General features: G+C 43.0%; 1 protein-coding gene across 3 annotated transcripts in view; it reads right to left on the bottom strand.

Moving 5' to 3' along the window:
* The window catches only part of Rnf144b (ring finger protein 144B), a 159,645-nt gene that overhangs the window by 78,820 nt on the left and 61,226 nt on the right, over positions 1-19,599 (bottom strand). The window contains exon 1 of one of the 3 annotated variants that reach the window (XM_026402174.2): positions 6,516-6,781. The exons of the other annotated variants lie outside the window; for them this stretch is intronic. The gene's annotated coding sequence lies outside the window, so the exon portion shown is untranslated. Of the gene's footprint in view, positions 1-6,515; positions 6,782-19,599 lie in introns of those variants that run through there. 3 annotated transcript variants of the gene reach the window in all.

The following is a 19,599-nucleotide window of genomic DNA, read 5'->3' as shown; positions in this document are numbered from 1 at the left end:
ATGCCCTTACAAGACCCTGAGTTGTCCTATGAAGTAGCTGGGAGAGCAGATGTGGATGCAGACCCTCGGAAGGGGCCGGCAGAGGGGAGGGATTCCAGGAAGGGTAGGTGGTGGGAGGTAAGGCTGAGGGCCACCTGTGTCACAGGGAGATTCTCAGGAAGTCAGTGCTCTAGTGGAAAAGGAAGAGGTAGCAATCCAAAGACCCATCACTGCCTTGTTCAGAAAGCTCTCCCAACTCCAGCTAAGAATCGCGCTCCAGACAGCAGCTACCATGCAACACAATCTGAAAATCGGTACAGTAGCCCCTTTGTATCCTTGGGACATCAGTTCCAGGAACCCCTTCAGATGCCAAAAGCCACAGATGCTCAACTTCCTGACATGAAGTAGCATAGTATTTGCATATAACCTCCAAGCATTCTCCCATGTAGTTTAAGTCATCTCTAGAGTACGTATCAATATGAGGGAAATGCTGTATAAGATGTTAATTGTTGAGAAAATAATTACAAGAAAAATATCTGTATGTGCTCAGTACAGACTCAATTTTTTTTCCTGAATATCTCTGATCCACAACTGGGTGCATCCTCAGATTGAACAGGTTCGGAACGTGCGGATACAGAGATCAAGTGTGCTGCATTGACCTTGGCACTTCTACCCAATAGAGAGCTTTATTTAGCCACTGGTTCATGTTCTTAGCAGAAGCTATTGGGAACTGAAATGGTACTGGCTGTTAGTGAAGGGCTGACCAGCATCAGTCATTAGCCGTTTGCTGGAATTCCACCCCAATACATCCTGCGGTGCAAAGAGGACCCCTGGCTAGAAGCAGAAGCAAGGCAAGAAGGTGATGAGGACAGAGCTGAGGATCAGGGACCCAGAGCAACACTCCAACTGGCTCAGTGTCGTGAGCACTGATTATGTCTTTGGCCAGTGCTCCCGTCATTCAGGGACAAAAAGAACCAGTGCATATCAGCAAAATCAGAAAGCTCTCATGTGCCCCAGGAGCACAGGAACCAGTGGAGCACCAGCAGACTTGCTCCAGAGAAATGCATGCTCTGAATCCATGGAATGTTTGACAGAACAATGCTCAAGGCCAGTGCGTTGGTGGACATGCGCGGCCACATGGAGCATGCCCTGTCGTTATTTTAATAATAACATAGATCAGAAAATATTCTCTGACAGAAGCAAACCCAAGAAAAACTTGGCTCATAGATGTGATAGAAGTAAATATCCCCTACTCAGGATGTGTAGGGTGGCAGCATGATAAAACACGGCTCCTCATGGTACCTTGCGAGGTAGGATGGGGAACTTCGGTCCCTTCCCGTTTCACAGCTTCATTTGGAGGTGAAAAGGCATTTCAGTCCACAACTCCTGTTTAGCATCTTCCTCTCAAGATTCCAGGATGACAATGAGATCACAACTTTGTAATCTGCAGGCCATTATCTTCTAAATATGGAACTGATCTGCAAATACAGCTAAGCATCCCCCGAGGACAGGGACATGTCACTGTGTGAATATGGCAGAGGGCACTGCAGATGGCAGAAGCCAACTCTTGTGATGTGACCATCAGACACGGTGAACAGAAGGCATGAGAAGCAGTGGCCAGGTGACACTTCGAGGGGCTTCACAGTGGACTTTGTTTTTATAATAAGTAAGAGTAACCTTCCAGTACCAATGAAAAGCATGATATAGTAAATACGTAAACCAATAACGTAATTGTGTATATCAAGAATTACATATTGCACATAATTTCATGTTATTGTCTTTGTACACCTGGCAGTGCCGAAGAGTGTTTACGACAGGATCACCACAAGCATGTGAGGAATGCCTTCTACCACCAGATGGCTGTGACATCACTAGGTGACAAGAACTTTTTAGCTCCACTGGAATCTGTGGGACCACCATCATATATACGGTCCGCCATTGGTTGAGGCGTTATAAGGCACATGACTGGGTATCCTCTTTCACCATTTTTTTTTTTGGGGGGGGCGAGGGTAATACCAAGAATTAAACTGGAGGCACTCAACCACTGAGCCACATCCCCAGCCCTATTTTGTATCTTATTTAGAGACAGGGTCTCACTGAGTTGCTTAGGGCCTCGCTTTTGCTGAGGCTGGCTCTGAACTCACAATCCCCCCTGCCTCGGCACCCTCAGCTGCTGGGATTTACAGGTGTGCACCACCGTGCCCGGCCTCATTAACCATTTTTGTGGGTGGAAAGAGCAAGGAGGAGCACATTCAATACCAACAAGAATTGTTTTCTAAAGCATCTCTTTGCTGTTTAAAAGTATGTCACAAATAAGATTCATTCTTGACTACTGTTTTAATGAGATCTAATTTTAAAGTTTTTTTCCTACAAAATAGCTATGGAGGGAGATTTGAGAACATGGCCAACAGAGCACATGACTCTTTCTTTGAGTCTTCTTGGCATGTTCTCATTACACTACAGGGTAAAACCCAAGAGGTGGCAATCCATTCGGACTCTGCTAACAATGCAGACTTATCAAAGAAGGTAGGAGTGGATGGGAGACAGGGAGAGGCTCCAGATTTGGGGCACTGCAACTTCACACCGTCCTGGAAGCTCCCTCCTGAACACCACCCGGCCCTGCCCACTCTTTTTTAATCAGTGGTTCCCCTGCCTCCCACACCTATTTACACAGCCCTGCTGAATACTTTTCTTCCCTGCCTGGCATAACAACAAAGCTCACAGGCAGGAAGGAAGGCCACTGACTGGCAGGTCAGACAATGAGGCAATGAGCACATCAAGGAGAAGTGGTATTCAGAAAGCCCCACAGAGCAAGACTCTCATTTCTTGGGGTCAGGATATGAACATCTAAATCAAAAATTGTTCTACAAATGTATAAAAGCCTGACTAAATAGTACCCTTCCTATAAAGGCTGAAAACTTCATATAGAATTTTTAGTTAGAAACAAGTTTAAAACCAATTTGGAAGCGGAGTCTCCTCCCTCCCATGCTGAGGAAGGTTTGGGGTGTTTATTTGCAATGTCTTTGCCAAATAAGGTTCTTGCGGCTGGAACCCATAGTGCAGGAAACAAAGTCAACCCACAAGGAACCAAATTCCACATGTCAGGTGGTAGGGATGGAAAGGTGATTGAGCCCAGTCCCTACGTACAAAGGGGAAACTAGTTGGGGAGGTTGTCAACAGATGATTTCAAATAGCCATAGAGAAGAATCCGTGGGTTCATGGTTTCAGCCACAAGCCCATCAAAGAGAAATGAGTTATCTTATTCTGTCTTCCAAGAAAAACAACAGGTTGACTAAAGGTTAGGACTCAAACTCATGACTTCAGAGAGATCAGTGAGGTCTGGGTCTTGAAATATGCTTTTTAAAAAATATTTCTTTTTAGTTGTAGACAGACACAATACCTTTATTTATTTATTTATTTATTTACTTACTTACTTATTTTTAGATGGTGCTGAAGATCGAACCCAACGCCTCACACGTGCTAGGCAAGTGCTCTACCACTGAACCACAATCCCAGCCCTCAAAATAGCTCTTAATTGATACTCAAGCCATGCCATCAAAAGTCTCTCTTGCTATGAATAAGGGAATTGTGTTTCACTTAAGTTGTGTTTCCTATCAACAAAGGGAGCTTATCCCAGAAGGGAACTTTCTTGTTCCAGGTTGGAAAAGCATTGGTTACCTTTACTCTCTACAATGTGTCATTTTCCATTTTTAAATAACTAGTACAGTATGATACATTGGGTTAAGAAGTGCTCAACAACCAAGTATGTACCAAATGCCAAGTTAATACAAATAAAATATTTCTCCAAAACCTCCTCTATATGCTTAAAGGTCGAAAAATAAAATTGAGACATTGACTAACTGAACTTAGGTGCTGTTATTGCCTCTTGGAGTTACTTAAGGCTCAAATGACATCAGAGAAACATTACCCAAACAAACCAAAAACAACAACAAAACCACACACAGAGGAAAAACACATGATCAGGATGAAAAACATCAAAGTAGTTTTCACACTCTGGTAAAACAACCTGAGTTAAGAATGACCACCCAAGTCCAAAGCCACTGCCAAGATTATCAGAATCTTTACAGACAAGAGACCACAACTCACATCCTTTAAGTCCCCAGCATCCAGCATAGTGCCTGGCAAACAGTCGTCACCCAACAGTAGAGTGTTGCTTGTACATGGAGGAGAAGAAATATTCAAGACCTGGTTCTCACCTGTACTCACTTTCAATAATTCAAAACTTAAAATATTGATAAACAAGGTATAACTAAGGAGCTTCTATAAGTTAATGCAGAAATCCCTGAAAAAAAAATGTCTGGTATTCTGAAGCAATCACTGCAAATACCCACTCCTCAAAGTGGAAAGCATGATTGAGTGGCAGCTTGGCCCCTTTCCCACATTCCAAATAATCAGTTGCACAAAGTAGGTTCAGTCCCAAAACTGCTTGGACTTTGTTCTTCCAGTCAACATCTGGGTTCAGCCTGATTCCTGACCTCTACCTCCAACTGGAGACGGCAAACACGAAGAACCTCACTCAACAAGAAAGTAATGTCACATCAAGGGCAGGGGAAACACAGAAGCCACTCTGCAGAGATAGAAGTGTTCTAAACACCTGAAATACTGAAACAACCTTTTAAGAAGGGAAGTTGAATACCTTTTCTGATGAAAAGGACTCATAATTTTGGAGAGAAAGATATCTTCTGGGAAGCTAGATGGTCTTACTAGGTAGATAAAACAAACTTTTTCTTTCTAGAAAGAGCATACTTTTCTCTTTGCTGTAGAATATGGCTGCAAAAGCCTGGTTCATAATCTGAGACCCAAAAGCTGATTATTTTTACAAGACAGGTCTTAAACTGACCTAGTTTAGAAACCTGAATGCCTTTAAATTGCAAGTGAACTGAAACCATTCATGAGAATGGAGCTTTTGAATGCTGAGAATGTTCTTCGGGGCTCAGCACAAAGATATTTGGCATAATGACTGTAAATATTTGTAAAACTCTGGGTAAATTGACAGTGTCTGACCACACTCAGACCTTCCTTCCATCGCAGTAGTACAAGAGCAAGTTATCTAGGGTGATTGGTTTGGAGCTCTTTTTTTTTTTTTTTTTTTGGTTGAGTTTTTTGGTTTGTGTGAGATTAAAAGCCAAGCAACCCAATTCTGCCCCTTGACTTTTTTTTTCATATTCACTATACATGTTTAATTTTCTTTTAAGCCATCAAGATAGTCAGAGTACTTTTGAAACGGGCATTTTTCTAAGTTGATGCCCACCACAAAGAATAAAACACCCTGCTAAAGGCGTGGAAGGGCAGGGCAGACATTAGGTGAAATCACAGCCTTGAATTTCATAATACAATTATCTCCAAGTAGCTTTGTGCATCTGCTAGAGATTTCTCTTTTTCTCTCCTCCTCCTCAAGATAGTTTTAGAAATACTTAAGGAACTGCTACCCATGAAAAGGACCAATGTTCAGAAGGAAGGGCACAGCAAGGAGGGGAGAGAGTCAGAGAGGAGTGAACCGTTGAAGAAGGGACCAGAGCCCTGGAAGCTCAGCAGCTCAGGGGAAGCTGCAGCCGATGCTTTAATTAGCCAGCAACTCAGTGAAGACCGGCTGGGTTCCTTTTGCCTCATCCACACCCTGAAAACTGAGTCATCACAAAGTTCATTTATTTTGCTTCTGGGTATAGACACCCCTAATCTCCTGCTTCAGAAATGTTAAATGCATTATCCTGTAATTCATACCTCTCGATGTTCAAATAAACACCCAGAAATGGCAAACCAGAAGAACACTGATAGTCCTCATAAGGCTCCCCAGCCTATGTTTTGATAAGATATGTGGGACAGAAAGCAATAAGAAACTGACAGTCTATAGTGGAAACATTTATTCAGAGAGAGGAATTCACCCTGAGAAATCTGTATGTAAGAAGTGCATGCTTCAGGAGCAGATTCACAGCAGAATCCCTGAAACTAATGAGAAAAGCAAAAGGTATCCTGGAAGGGGTAAGCAAAGGATGCCTTTTTCCTGTTAAAACAGAAATCGGTTTCCTTTTAACTTAAACTTGAGGCTAGGATCAGAGTTTGATTCTATTTGATAGAAATTGTCAGAATAACCACAGTGATGTCTGGCCAAGATTCCAGGACTAACCCAACACTGTACTCATAGCTCTGTGTCAACATATTGCCATGCATTTCCAAATAACAGAAGGTAGACATCCAAGATCCTGCCAACTTTTGTTCTCCCCTAAAGATCCAGGGAGACTTGATCTAATCTTCAATTTTATGATGCATTTGTTACAAATGAAGCTAATGTATTTTTACCTTTACGAAGACATCTATTTTTAAAAGTTAACAGGTGTTTAAGGCATTCAGAATGCATGCAGTGCTGTATGGTTTCAGCACTAGAAACAGAAAATGAAGCCAAGCGCCAAGGTGTCACCGTTGCCTCGCTTCTCTCGCCCTTCTCGGTCCCTTTTCGTGGATGAACGCGGTTCCAGGCTTGCACCGCCTGCAGCCCCGGAGCCGCGCTCCGCACCTACCTGGCAGGAGGGCAGTGTCCCGCTGGCCGCAGCTCCTCAGCGGCCGGTCCTGCGCGCACGGCCAGCCCGAGCTGCGCGGCCGGCGCCGGGGAGGAGGAGCTCTTCCATTCCTCCCTGCCCTGGGCGCTCTGCGGCTGACAGCTCCTCACTTGGCAGGATCGCCAGCGGTCGCGCGCCCGGACCTATCGGCGGGGAAGAGGAGGAGTCCCCGCGCGCCTCCCGGCCTGGCGACGCTGGGGACCGTGCCGGGCGGCGTGGGGCGCAGCTCGCGGCGGCGGCGGCGCTGGGAGCCGCGTTTATTTATACAGGAAGCTCAGGCGCCGCACTTCCTTTTCCCATCTGGGTCGCACTTCAAGGCAGGTGATGGCTTAACCCTGTCCGAGCCCGGCTGCCGCGCCCAGCTCGCCGCTCCTGCAGCCGCCCGGGGGCCAGGACCTGGCGCGTTCGCCCGCCGGCCGCGGGAACCCCGAGTCCGTGTCGCACCGCAGTCCCGCGCCCTGCACCCGGCTCGCCCTGCACCCGGCTCGCCCCGCCTCGGCGCTTGCGCCTCTCCCTCTGCGCACAACCGCACAGGCCAGCTCCCCGGCTGCCCAGCTCCCTCCGCTCTCCTCCAGCGGCCCACACCGGCCTGCCCACCTCCCTGTTTCCGTACAGCACCTCCCGAGCTCCTCACGACAGCTGGCACCTGACCTGTCCTTTTGCGCACAACGACAGAATTAGACTGTGGGGACATCAAGGCAGCGAACAGTGTCAGCTCGCCTCCTAAACCGCAGGCACGGGCCTTGAGGAAACAGTGGTCTGCGAGGGTGTCATGGAGGGGCTCTGTCAACAAGTTATTCAAGAAACACGCGGGAACTTATCCAGCTGTACCCTTAGGTAAAGCTGCATTCCACGACGTGCCTTCCTCACTCCAAAACTCTGGACATTTGTGTGACATACATTGTGGGTGACACACCTCCTGGCTTTCCACACCCGCAAAGGTCACCACCACAGGAACATTGTAAGTTGCAACAGTCCTTCCCCCTTCATGGTGTCTTTTTGTGCTCACTCAGCAACCTCATTCTACTTTTGTAACCACTGTCAGGACACTTCTTCCTGAAAGGAACTCCCAAGTCTTAGGGGAAGGGATGTGCAGTTCAGTGACCCTGCACAGCAGGCTCCGCTCCAAAGGCCAGGAGCCACCTGCTTCTCAGCTCACGTGGAAGCAAACTTCCAGGTCAAAGCCAAGTGCTGAAGAACCCAGCTTAACTACTGTGATGCTAGGACCTGCAGCAGCTCCAGCCCACTGGTGCGGGAGAAGGAACAGAAGACTGGGCAGAGGAGACGGCAGGAGAACACTCCCAGGGGCCAGGGGCCGAGGGGCTGGCAGCAAGCAATGTCATCAAAGCATATTTGAGCCTGCAAAGTCCTTCGAGCTATTTTAATCCAAACACCTCATTTTAAAGACAAGAAAACTGATGCCCAGGGCGAGTTAAGTGGTCAGCCAAACCAGACCAGAGCTGACCCAAGACCTAAATCTTTATTGCATGAGAAAAGTTGCATATTAGTGAAAACCACCCCCAAAGGATATCTAATTTCCGATTTAGCAGTGGCTTAGGTTCTAGATCGCTTCCTCAAGAAATTCTCTTGCTATAGTTACCATTGTTGATGGACAGCAAACAGGAAAGATAAGGTCCCCTAAGAGGCGGCTTACTCGTTAGTGTTGATGCACATCTTCTGAGCCTTGAACCAAAGTTCAACAGAGTCCACTTTTTAAATTACCACCCAATTAAGTCATCATCTCTTATCAGTAGAATAAAGGTACGAAGTGGCTGCCAATATGAATAAAAATGTAGGTTTGACAGTAATCACACTGGCTGTCATCTCAAAAATTCTGTATAATTGGATAACTTCACCACAAATTATTTCAACCATGAAAATTTATAAAAATTGCAGTCAGAATTTAATAAAACTAAATGAACACATCCAACACTGCAATATAATGCAAACAACTCTTTCAGATCTGCCTAAGACATCCACGATGTGACTGAAATATCATTCCCTTGAGCACTTATTGATCTCCTCCCAGACAAGCTGCTAGCGGGGAGGCAGATACAGGTAAGTCAAACATGGTCCCCATCCTCAAAGACTTCTCAATCCAAGGTAGGAATCAGACAAGCAAATCCATTATCAGAATGCTGTGAGGAGGGATGTGATGGATGGACTTAAGCTCTGAGTGCCACGGGAGCAGAGAAGAATAATTAATGGAAGGGGGTTGATGAAAGGATCAAAGAAGGCTTCTAGGACAAGGTGACTGAAACCCGGAGTCCTTGGGCAGTTGAGTGGGGAAGGCAGACAGGGTGAAGGCAGGCAGAGCAAATGGTCAGTGCAAAGGCCTAGACAGATTTTAGGTACAGCTTTTCCTAGATTAGGAAGAGCAGTTGCATTCAGAATAGAAGAACAAAGACCTGAATGAATGCAGGGACAATTTTGGTTTGAAAAGGAACAATCGAGAATTCAGAGGCAGAACTGGTAAGATGTGGCATTAATTGGATATGACTGGGGAGAGAGAGAGGCAGAAAAGAGCCCAGATTGCGACTTCACCAGAGTGGGAATTAAGGAGATGCAATGAGCAGGACGATGAGGCTTCACTTTACATCCTGCAGAATCTCAGGGGTCTCTGGAGCACAGGAGAATTCTCCAGCAGACCACCAAAGAGAGACCTGGTGGAGTGCCTTATGGAAAGTGCCATCATTGAGGTGGTGGCCATGGATGAAATTACTTAGAGGATAAGTCACCCACAAAACGGAGCATCCTGTAGAGGGAAGCAGAGGCTTTGGACCTAGACAAACTCTACTGCCCACTGGTTATTATATAACCTTCAGTCAACTGTTAACATAAACTCGTTTTTTTTCTTCTTCTTTAAAGTAAGAAGAATGGTTTTCATCTTATAGGTTATTGTTAAAGTATATGAGAGTTTGTAAAGTAGCTAGCACAGTCCAGATGGGACAGAAATACCTGTATTGTACAAGTATTGGAAGTGGAGCAAAAAATGTCACATCCTGGGGTTGTGCTGTACACAACCTGCTCAGCTGTACACTGTGGTCCTAGCCTGATACACAATAGAACTCAATCAATCATATTCTGTTGAACCAGAACTTTGGAGTTCTGGTTCCGGGTTCCGGGAGAATTGGCCAACGGAGCCCAGGGGAGGGAGTGTGTTCCTGGGAAGTGTGTGTAGAGTGCCGGTGAGAGTCCGGGAATAAAGAGTTGCTGTTTGAACCTACAAGGCTGTGTGGTGGCTCGGTTATTTTGTGCCCAGCCAGACTGCGGCAATATTCCTCTAAAAAGGGAAAAGAAATAGAAAGATAAAAGAAAGGAGCCAGTAAAGAGAGCCCAGATGAACCCCAGTATTTAAAGAATTGGTAAAAGAGGATAAGCCTGAGAAAGAATTGTTTCTTTTAGGCTAAAAAAAAAAAAAATACATTTGATATCTCAGACCACAAAAAAACATACAGACACTACAAACAACAAAAATCTTTTTGAGTAAGAATATATTACAAATTGTTCAGCAGAAAATATAATCATGTTGATAATCATCATAATAATCATTTCCTCATGTAAGTCACAGGCCTTCCTAAAGAAAAGGCATACAAATTCTTGACATTAATAGCAAGCAATCCAAATTATATTGATTTCAATATATCTTAAGTCATTTAAAATAAATTTAAATCATAAAGTTTTTCCTGCACATGAGGTATATATACATAAATACACACACGTGTGTATATATATGTTCACGTATATAATTACTATATGTGTAACAATCTTAAGTGTATAAGATGCTTAATGTATAAGATACTTAAATAATATGTATCATATTATATATGATGAAACGTAGTACATAATAGGCATATATTATGGAAGCACTATAAATCTATATAAGAAAAGACAACTCTAATTTCTTCTTTGGAAAATTCTCCTTAATTAATATAAGCACAATGAAGTATTATTCAGTCATAAGGAAGAATGAAAGCCTGTCATTTGTAGCAAGATGGATGGAACTGTAGGTTATGTTGAGTAAAATAAGCCAGAGTTAAGAAGGTAAGTACCCCATGGTCTCTCTCATATGTGGAAGCTAAAAAGGTTGACCTGAAAGTAGACGAGTGATTACTAGAGCCAGGGGAGGGGGAGGAGGGTAGAAAAAGGGAGGGCAGATTTCTGTACATGTATGGAAATAGCACACTGAATCCCCCTATGAATATGTAATATTGATGTGTTAATTAAAAAATTTAAAAAGAAAGTGCTCCAATATTGATCTAGAAAGGAAAAGAAAAATCAAGATTCATTCTTGAATCTACTCTTCTGTTCTTCCTTAGCATGAAGTTAGTAACATGCAGCTTAGGTTTGACATTTTAATTATATCCTGTGTTCTAAAAAATTTTTTTGAATGGTTCATTCAGAAGAAAGAACACAAGCATTGGGTCACCCGCTTCTGCGATGGGCACATTTCTCTCTCCATGGGAAAGGATCTCAGGCCCAGGCCTTGGTGTCTGCCTCCGACTGGTCATTTCTCATTTCCAAATGGCTGCCATTTCATTTCCATTCATCGCTTGTATCTAATGAAGTTCGTTTTCTTCATTTTTTTTTCAACATTTACCAAGCACTGGGTATAAAACTAACAATAAGGCACCATGCAAACAAATAATGATGGAAATGACTCTAGAGATACATTCGGGGTAAAGACGGGACGTGGAGCACCGCGGAACTCACCGTGCAGTTACCACAGCTTGGAAACACCATTTTTAAAAGCTGGAGATGTGTCAGTTGGGTTCTGTTTCACACAGAAGAACCTCAATGCCTCACAGAGCCAGCCACAACTGACTGGGCCCCAACAGAAAAACGTGACCGGACTGTCCCAATCTGCCACTGTCACTGTGCCACAGGGGAATCCAGGACGACTCAGGGTGGAAAGCAAAACTCCACAGGATTCCACGGCCCAGATCTCTGACATCCCACGTGACATGGCCAGCGGACTGCGCCTGGGCACCAGTGGGAGAATGGAGTTGGCACCTAACTCTCTCTAGAAAAACGCCTCTGCACGAGCCCTGAGTTAGAATTCCCTGCTGGAAAGTCAGCACGTTAGCCAGGTGCAGGGGAGCACGCCTAGGATCCCAGAGGCCCAGAGGCCAAAGTAGGAGAACTGCAAGTTCAAAGCCAACATGGACGACCGACCAGGAACCTGACTCAACTAAAAAGGGCTGGAGATGAAGCTCAGTGGTAGAGGCGTCATCAGGAACCCCTTGGCTCAAGACCCAGCAGCACCCCCCCACCCCACCCCACACCACGAAAGTCAGAGGAAATCATCTCAACCATCTTCCCATTTCTTAGATGCAAAATATGTATTAATCCCCCAATTCCTGAAAAAAAGGACGATCGATGAAAAAAATAAAATCCCCAGTGTTCCAAGAGTCATCCCAGTCAATGAACAAACTGGTTTATAGGAAATGAACCACTTGATGCCTCGCACCCAACATGATACTAGGGACTCCGCTGAATTAAGTCAAAATAGGACCAGGCGCGTAAGTAGTCACAGGAAGTCCTCCCTCCACAGCCTCCACAGCAGAGGTCTCCAGGGAGCAGGCTGCTGTTTTAATGCGTCTTCCAGGCACACGTCATAGTAGGGCCCTCATAAGGAGCACCTTGGGGACTTTTCCAGTGTAGCGACAACCACCAACTGCATGTGACAATGTTCACATTCCCAGCAAAATCGGGATCACAAAGAGAAGTCTGTCTTACAAGCCAGGTTCCAGACGCAGGTCCTCCTCAGTTCCCTGGAGGTGAATCCTGTTCAGATCACACACAGGGTGGCCTGCTCAAAGAAGCAGTCACCACCAGAGGCAATGTGTCTTTGCAAGGAGCGTTCTTCCAAGGGCCTCACAACAACTCCTAAACTCTGATTGTGCCCAACCACCAGAACTATACTCACGCCTCATGAAAGCCACTATGTCCCTCGTTGCAAGTAACGATCTCATAAGGAGGGAAGTAAATAACTCACTGTCTAGGGCCTTCTCTAGTCAGACCACAGGCCTGAGGAGCTCCTTCTCTGTTCCTCAACTGTAGCACTCGTGGGTATTCTCATGATTAATTCCTGTATCTCTTTCAGTCATCTTTGAAAAGGGGGTTGGAATTGTCTGGTTAACTTTCTACTAACACCAGCCCCTCACTCACTGCTGTACCAAAGTTATCAGCCCCTGGTGTCTACTAAACGTTTTCCTTTGGGCTCATTTAATCATATATCGTGCACACAGACACACATGCACACCCTCACGCACACCCTCATGCACACACACAGCATCTTAGCTTAACTCTGTGAATCGCCTATTCTTCTTCTTTGTCCAAATTTTGCTTTAAAATAGTTGATATTTTTCTCATCAGTTCATAAGAGCTTTTAGTTATTAACACTTTTCTTGCAATGTATTTTACAAATACTTTTTCCGAAATAGCTGATTTATATTGATTTGTGTTACTTTTCCATGCAATGGTTTTTTGATTACATAAGCAAGGATACAGGGTTTTCAATATGTTTTAAAAATATCCTTCAGGATACATTTCATAGTTAATAAATTTGAAATTGGTGACACTTGACTCTTTTCTGTAGACCATAATAATTTTAATTAAGAAAATACTTTCTTCAGTGCTCCAATACCTACCAGATTCAGGAAAAATTCCAAGTGAAATATAGTCTTCATTTTCCTGTTTTGATATTACAGTATGTAAAGTTATTTTCAAAAATATTATCTTTTGCTTATGATACCTTTTCTTGAAGAAAAATTATGACAACGAAACTCATCAAACAAATTGTGTCTATTTATAGTTCTGGTTACTGTTTAACCAAATTTAGATACCTAGAAATCACAGGCCTTCTAAAGTTCAGTATACTTTGAATTCTGCTAAAAATTATACATAGATCCTGTAAAAACAGTAGTTTCATGAAAAGATTCTTACATACAATTATAAAACTTCCAAATGAAAGCCTGTGTGCTGTGTTTGAGTTCTTATTATCTAATCTGCTCAGGTTCTATATTGTATTTATAAGGATAAACTCTGGCTGGGGATATAGCTCAGTTGGTAGAGTGCTTGCCTTGCATACATAAGGCCATGGGTTCAATCCCCAGCACCAAAATAATGATCAGTAAGGATAAGTTCTAGTGCCCTCCTGTTTGCAAGCTTAATTTTCCATTAGTGAAATTTGTAAAATTTCAAAAGGTGACTATTTTGTCTACTTGTCTTAATTAAAAATTTCCAACAAAATACAACCAAAACTTTCTTTGCAAAAAGAAAAAATCCATATTATAGTAGGCACAGACTTACACAGTAGCTCTTCAAAGATTCAAAACATTCCTAAAATCAGATTGATAATGGTCTGCAAAGAGGAAAAAACATGTATCACCTCCTGAAGGATGCTTTATATGCAACATTGGTTTCGTCACAAAAAAAAAAATTGTAATTCAACTACTTAGCGTATACAGAAAAATACTGATGAATTTTGGCAACTATTTCTATTACAGTAGAACATTTCTATTGCAATGGGTTACATATGTCATTTTCTGCTCCATGGATTTCTTTCATAAGCAATTCCATTGTTTATATTCTGACACAAAATACTTATTTGCATGTTCACAGAAAAAAAAATTATTTTCAGTGATTGCCTGAGGCTGGATGGAAAGGTGGGTGTTGACTGCAAAGGGACAGCAGATCACATGCAGGGAAACACAGTGTTCTACCCTGCATGGTAGAGAGGGTGACCCAGCTGCATAACCACGAACGCCCGACAAGCTATAAACTTAAAATGGGTGACATTTCTGATATGCAAATTTTACCTTCATGAAGCTGTTTAAAAAATAAATTTTAGTTTTGATGATAAACTTTGAGACCAAATTTGCATTCGAATTCACAGTGATGTCAGTATTTAAACTGCAGTAGAATGATTTTTCTAAACACCTAACTTTGTTCAATTAGATGAAAATCAACCTTTCAAGTAATAGACCAGTCTTCTATTTGAAGCATCTGGTAATCTGAGTGTCAAACAGCGTGATTTAAAACTGTATATAAATTGCTCTTCTACTAGTGGAGTCATCCACATTAACTTTAAATTCACTTTTCATACATGCATAAGAAAACATAATACTGATGATGGGTGAAATAGATTTAGGAAAGGCATTTGATCCAAATGAAGAGTCCTGCTTCCCAGAGTGGAACATGTGACGGCACCTCCTGTGCCTGCCTGTGTTGAATCTCTGTCTTTGGACAAACTGTTCTTAAGATAATTACACACAGGGCCGGGGCTGGGGCTCATGGTAGAGCACTCACCTTGCACGAGTGAGGCACTGGGTTCGATCCCCAGGACCACATTTTTAAAAAATAAATAAAGATATGGTGTTCACCTACCAATAAAATATATATTAAAAAAATAATTACACACTGAAGTACACGCATTGATGCTGTTTCCAGAGATTCACATGTAATCCATGTGAATTACATATTCACTACCACCTTCTTTGAGAAAAATGAATTTGGCATTTAATTCTTCATTTAAATTGCACTTTTTAAGCACATTCTCTCTGCTGAAAGGGATTACTCCAAAATAATTTCTAAAGTTATGAACCAGTAAATGGATAGTGACAGATTTAGGCCATACAAAAAAGGCAAAGGCACTGCCCCAAGAACATTCAGGCTTCCCGCGCTTCCAAATGACCTCAGCAGGGTCAGCCTGGCAGCTTCCTCCTGTCCCATAACTGGAATGGGTCTGTGCTCCTGGGCACCACAGTAGGAAGGCATTTCACTTTTCAGCAAGCACCTTGCATTTACAGAAGGGTGTCAGTTCACTGGTATTGGGAAAGAACTGGGGGGAAACCTGGGCTATTCTCGTCCTCTTTCAAGTTTAAGCACAAGAAAAATGCACATTTCCAAGAAATGCTCCCTGAAATGTCTCAGAGTGATGCGCCCCAGCTAACCTGCCCTACCCTGCCACAGAAGAAATCACAGTAACAATTGCTCATGCTTCATTGTCTTATTGCAAAATGCATTCTTACCTGCAAATCTGGAACCATTACGCCTCTAGGTAGAAAACAAGGCAATTAATTATTTTAATAGTCAGATGATTATATCATCTTGGAATTTAATCAAAACACACTAAAGGCACATGATATTCCTAAATTATGCCCACCAAAAACCAGGTTTCAGTTGTTTAGTACAGCGTCCCGATTCCTCCTCCTCATTAGCAACTTGGGCAAACCTGCTGCCCACCACGAACACGGAGGAAAGCCTTTGCCTGACATGTCAAGAAGGCCTTGTCGGGATTCCCTGAAACTTTCCGGTAAGCGGAACCAGAACTATCTGAAATACAGGTAACTGCTGAGATGCACAGGGGCTGGAAGATTCTGTCCTCCCATCAGATCACCTTGATGGTCTGAGACTCACACAGGAAGCACGTCTGAGACGGGAGGTCTTGCCTAAAACCACCAAGGAAAGTCCAGAGTCTTGGGAAAGAGTGGACATGTCAACAGTGGGACATTTGGAGGCAGGGACTTGTCTCCTCAAAGTTTCTTCTGAAAGTTGATAATCACCAAGTGGAGGCTTCCTCAGCTCTGGTGTGACTACAGAGCTGTTGAGTCCTCACAGGGTGCCAGGCCTGGTGCCTGGGACTAAGTATTTTTTTTAATCCACCACAAGTCCCCTTTTTTTAACTTAATTTTATTTTTTTAGTTGTTGATAGAATTTTATTTTTGTTTATTTATAAGTGGTGCTGAGAATCGAACCCAGGGCCTCACACACACTAGGCAAGTGCTCTACCACTGAGCCACACCCCCAAGCCCCTTAGGGCTAAGCATTTTATAGATATCAAGTCCTTTGATCTTCGTGAAGTCAGCGTTAGAGAAAGTAATCTAGGCTTATCTACTTATGAACTATGAGTATCCCATCTTTAAATGGTTAGCAACTGATGGACCAGGAATGCTTCATTAAAACACAGCTTCAGCTATAAAGTTGTCCCCTGACATGAGACCTGGATAATCACTTAGGTTAAATTGAGATTCCAGTATTTTTGTCTCTAAGTCAGGAATAATGTCCTTGAACCTTTTAATATTTTAGTTTTTGATTTTAGCAAACATTTGTTTCATACAAAGACTGATACACCCATCCATTTCCTTTGAAGTAATTATTACATAAAAATAAATATTTAAGTTCTTCTAATCAAATGATCTCATGAAATCTAGTCTCACACCTGGCTTTTTTTACTACTGATCAGTGCAGAACAGAGGTAAATTCTGGCTAATAACCTAAATAATTATTTTTACTGGCACAAAATTCAAATTAACATAGAACCTGCCTTCCTTTTTAGAGCCATTTTTTCAGACTTTTCCACTTTGCATTGAAGTTCCAGTCATACTTCACTATTTATAAGTACCTGAAATTCCTTATTCACAATTCCTCTGATTTTCCATTTACCAAGGTCATTCTTCCCACCCCTCTTATCTGGCTAATAGCTCCTCCTCCAAGAAAACGTCATTCCAGGCCTATCTTTTCTGGGGTACTTCCACCACCTCCCTTTCCCTCCCCCATATAGTTAGATACCCTCTCTTAGTGCAGCGCGCTTATCCTCATTGCTTCATTTGAAAAACATTTATGAAGCTCCTATTATCTACCAGGTCCTCTATCAGGTGCTACAAACACAAAGATAAACAAAACAGAACTTTCAGGTGTTGGAGGGAAAGACACAGGTTGGACAGGTAACTGGGCAGAGCACGCCATGTCCCTCTGGGATCCAGGAAGAGAGGCAGCTTTTTGAGCCCAGCCCTCCAGAATCTGGAGAATTTAACAGAGCATGGGAAGACAAGGGGCGGGAGGAAGAGAGTTTTCTGGGCAAAAGAAATCGAAAGCAAAGTCAGCAATGGCAGAAAGAACTGAGGGAAAAAACATGATGAAATTTTAGAACTACCAATTTTAAGCTTTTCAAGCTCTAATAAAAGCAAAAAAGCAAACAAGGAAAGTCAACCCTAACTTTATTCCTACATGTATATCAATACCCTATGCTTTCCCCGGGCACAGTCGAACTCGCCTGTAATCCCAGCAGCTCGGGAGCCTAAGACAGGAGGACCGTGAGTTCAAAGCCAAACTCAGCAAAAGCAAGGTGCTAAGAAACTCAGTGAGACTCTGTCTCTAAATAAAATACAAAATAGGGCTGGGAATGTGGCTCAGTGGTCAAGTGCCCCTGGGTTCAATCCCCAGTACCTCACCCCCCCCAAAAAAAAAAATCCAATGCTTTCTTAAACCCAAGGGGGATCATTAGGTGATTCATTAACACTATATACAACTGTCAACTTTTATCTAGAGACCAGACAGATATTTTACAACTCCTCTGAAAAGCATTGTGAATGCACAGTTCAGTCATGTCAGACATTAACACAGCCAACAGAGAAGAGGCTTGAGAGGAAAGACTTGTTCACCACCCCAGGTGAGGGTGAATAAGTCCAAGCAAATGACAGAAACTTTGGTGCAAACCTCCCAGACAATTCTGTTGGGATTCGGAGAGGCTCGTCAAACCTCTTTCTTCCTTCCATGTGACCCAAGGCACACACAAAGGCTGAAGCTCTCTCCCCGTGGTTACTTTGAAAATCATCATCCCAAATGTTATCCTCTTTTGGTGGAAGTAATCCATGTGTTGAGGAACAGAGATAAAATTTTCCAAAGTCAGCAATGTCATTACAAAGTGTTACTTAATCCTGAAAAAAATAAGTTCCAATCTTTGGCTCCTAAAATTTTTACACATATTTGTATAAGACCTTGGTCAACCGAGGTCACGGGACTTACCTAAAACTATCAAAATTGGGAAGAGAGAGAGAAATAGAAATCAGATACCATCATCATGGAGTAACTTTGGATGGCCATCTGCCAATTTATGTAGACTGTTCCATAGCTCAGAATACTCCTGATGTTCCTGCTTCCATTTCTTAACAGAAAGCCTGACAGCAAAAAATACCTCCAAATGAGCAGGATGAGACACAAGTGACCCCACAACATGCCCTGAATTGGACTATAGTGCATCTCATGCTCTATTAAAAGATCAAATGGAGGGGCCAGGAGCATGGCCTGATGGTAGAGTGTGTGCTTTGCAGGCACAAGGCCCTGGGTTCAATCCCTAGCATCACATTAAAAAGAAAAAGTCATCTGAGTGACCCAAGAAAAAAATAAAAGGAAAAAAAAAAGAAAAAAATCAAATCAAATCAAATGGAGGATGTAATCACAAAGAAGAGAACACAATAAGCCCTTTGCAGCAAGGATCAAATAAAAGGCATTTGAGCACAATACATATGGTTCAGAATAAGTAAATCCTTAAGTAGATTAATTGCTTCTTGCTCATCAACTATTTTGCTGTAGAAGAAGAATAGCTCTAATCTATGGAAATTACTAGAAATCTATGTAAATCTAGTCACATGTGTTGAGGTTTTAGCGTCTCACTTGACAGGTAGGAAAGAAAGCACAGAAAGACACGGTGACTATCTGGGGCTCACACACGGTCATCAGCACATAACAAGCACCAAGGACCAAGTCAATGGTTTCTAGCCAGAGCACCTTCAGTTCCCAAAACATGTCACAGGTGACATCAAAAACTCACACTTCCCTTTTTAATGTCAGGAGTTTTGTTGTTGTTTTGAAAGAGGACAAAAATAGGCAGTAGATAGAAAACTTTTAATTATAAATTCTATTTTTAAACACCTACTGAGGGCAAAAGACCAGGTGTTCTGCCAAAACAAATTAGACAATATTCTTTTTTTTTTTTTGGCAGTGCTGGGGATTAACCCAGGGCCTCACTCATGTGGTAGACAAGTGCTCTATCACCGAGCTGTATCTCAGTCCTAGACAAATTCTTATATTAGCAGAGTGCCAACCTTGACCCAGAAGAAAAAATGAAACATAGGTTGAGAGGAGAGGCCAGCAATCCTGAGGACAGTGAATTTCCAGCATTGTCCTCCTGTAAGAGAGAGAGGCGAGTGCCCGTGTGAGGGAACAGTCAGAGGATGACTCAAGGACTATTTCAGTACCA

Source organism: Urocitellus parryii, chromosome 8 (genome assembly GCF_045843805.1).
Source record: "Urocitellus parryii isolate mUroPar1 chromosome 8, mUroPar1.hap1, whole genome shotgun sequence".
NCBI lineage: Eukaryota > Metazoa > Chordata > Mammalia > Rodentia > Sciuridae > Urocitellus > Urocitellus parryii.
The sequence above is the reverse complement of the archived record's forward strand: the minus strand, read 5'-3'. Positions and strand labels throughout refer to the sequence as shown.